Here is a 2,397-nt window from a genome sequence, read left to right as displayed (position 1 = left end):
CATTCGTCTCTCGAAAGCATCTAACTTTGCGGAAGTGAAATCAAAGTCATGGCTAGAATCGGCTCTAGCCGCTTTAGATGAACGAAAGATATCTTTCTCTTGATGCCACTCATGTGAGTGGGATGCTGTGTTATCAATAATTTTGTGAGCTTCGGTTGCGGTTTTCTTCATAATAAAACCACTAGCTGCTGTGTTGATATCTTTTCTTGTAGCGACGTCGACTCCTTTGTAAAATATTTGAACTATTTGATAAGTATCTAGACCATGTTGAGGACAATTTCTCAACATTTTTCCGAATGTTGTCCATGCCTCATATAGCATTTCATTTGGCTTTTGTGCGAACGTGGCAATTTCTTCTTGAAGTCTCACGGCTTTAGATGCCGGAAAGAATCTTTTAAAAAATTTCTCAACTAAAACATCCCATGAATCAATCGCTCCTTCAGGTAACGATTCTAACCAATCCTCGGCTTCTCCCTTTAAAGTCCAGGGAAACAACATGAGATAGATCTGTTCATCTTCAATTTCTCTGATTTTGAATAGAGTACAGATCCTATTAAAGGTACGGAGATGTTCGTTTGGATCTTCTTTTGGCGTACCACTAAATTGGCACTGATTAGTTACCATGTGTAGGATTTGTCCTTTGATTTCATAATCTAGCGCATTAACGTCTGGTTGAATAATTGCGTGACTTTGGCCAGTGCGTGTAGCTTTCATTCGATCTTCCATACTTTGAGGTTCCGTTTCTTCCATGATTGAAATGGTTGAATCTGAATCACTAGAAGATTCTGATTTAACGGTTTCTTCCTCGATAATCTCCGGATGAATAAATTGTGTTTTAGGAGGAATGATTATTGGTTCAGGATCCCTGAATTGTCCCTGAATATCCTCCGGGTTCTCAATTGTGAAGTTGGTTTCAAAAATTGGATTATCGGAAATTTGAGTTGGAGTACTTGTTCGACTAGATGATGATTCTAAAGAAAAATCAATGGCGACAATATTGGCTAGATGCCTTGATCGAGTTACAGGTGGTGAACGTATAAAAGGTGGTGAACGTTTTGCTCGGTGCATTCACTGAATATCCTATTAGTTATAAAGATAAAAATTATATAAGTTATCAAATTAGTAGACTTTTCTGATTTTGCCCACATTTCGAATAGCCAATAGATGCAGCAGGTAGCCAGGACCCTTTAAATCGAAAGCCCACAATTCGCCACTAACAAATCCAACTATTACTACGAACCAGAAAATTTTGGATGTCTATCAATTTAACCACTTAAAATAAATTTTCGTCAAAATTTAAGAAAAATAAAGAAAATTCGATGTCCTAAAAACTAGAGCGTAGAAATGAAAAAAAATGTGTCGAAAAACAAAAGGTCGAAAAACAAACGTCGAAAAACAAAAAGTCGAAAAATAATAATAAGAAAGTAAAGCGTCAAAACTTAAAAGTCTAAAAACTAAAAATTAAAACTTGCGTCTAAAGGTATTAAAGCTTAAAAGGAATTCTATATCCAAAACGGCAATAACTTAAATAGGCACTAAAATTTATTTAAAACTAAAGCGGTAAGTGATGTCGTAAAATTCTAAGGCACCTAAATCTTAATCTAAAGAAAAAGCACTTAAGGGATTTTACGGCAAAGCTTAAAAATCTAGGAATATAAAATACTACGGCAAAGACTAAGTTTAAAACTAATTACGAACGAAAAATATTACGAATTAACGATAAAAATACAAATTTTATAAAAATAAACAAAAAAATGATAAACTTACTTATTTTTATAAAAATATTATTTTTATATCATTATTTATAAAAATATTAATCTATATATTTAATAATAATTAATAAACTTAATATTACTGAATAAAACTTAAAACTAAATACTAAATACTAAATAAATAAATAAATAACCTAATTAGGTTAAATAATAATAATAATAATAATAATTAATTAAAACCCTAAATGTAATTAATGCGTACAAGGTTTTCTGTCTGGGACGGCTCTGTGACTGCGGTACTTGCTTCCCGAGAAGCTCCGCGACTGCGGAGTAATGCAGATTCAAACACATGCAGGCTTAAACCTGGTTCGGCAGCTTTAATTTTAATTTTTAATATTTTAATTTTATTTTCTTTTTCTGATTTTAATTTTTAGAAAATATTATTTAAGTAAAACTTATATTTTAACCAAAATTACTTATTAGTTTTTGTAACTAAAAATAAATAAAAACTTTTTTAATTTAAAAATATAGATATATATATATATATATTTTTTGATTTTTTGATTTTTTTTTAAAAATATAGCGTTTCGCTTTCGGCGTTGTTCCCCGGCAGCGGCGCCAAAATAATACTTGATGTGTGCGAGGTGTAGTACGTGATACTATAGGCAGTGTACCTAATCGTACA

The 2,397-nt window shown here is 31.7% G+C and overlaps 1 non-coding gene across 1 annotated transcript; it reads left to right on the top strand.

Annotated features, from left to right (window-relative positions):
• The first annotated feature begins 259 nt into the window (after positions 1–259).
• Positions 260–366, top strand: LOC139856238 (small nucleolar RNA R71). Its single transcript, XR_011761733.1, has one exon. It is a non-coding gene; the product is annotated as a small nucleolar RNA R71 (small nucleolar RNA).
• The last annotated feature ends 2,031 nt before the right edge of the window (positions 367–2,397 follow it).

This window comes from Rutidosis leptorrhynchoides, chromosome 6 (genome assembly GCF_046630445.1).
Source record: "Rutidosis leptorrhynchoides isolate AG116_Rl617_1_P2 chromosome 6, CSIRO_AGI_Rlap_v1, whole genome shotgun sequence".
Taxonomy (NCBI): Eukaryota; Viridiplantae; Streptophyta; class Magnoliopsida; order Asterales; family Asteraceae; genus Rutidosis; species Rutidosis leptorrhynchoides.
The sequence above is the reverse complement of the archived record's forward strand: the minus strand, read 5'-3'. Positions and strand labels throughout refer to the sequence as shown.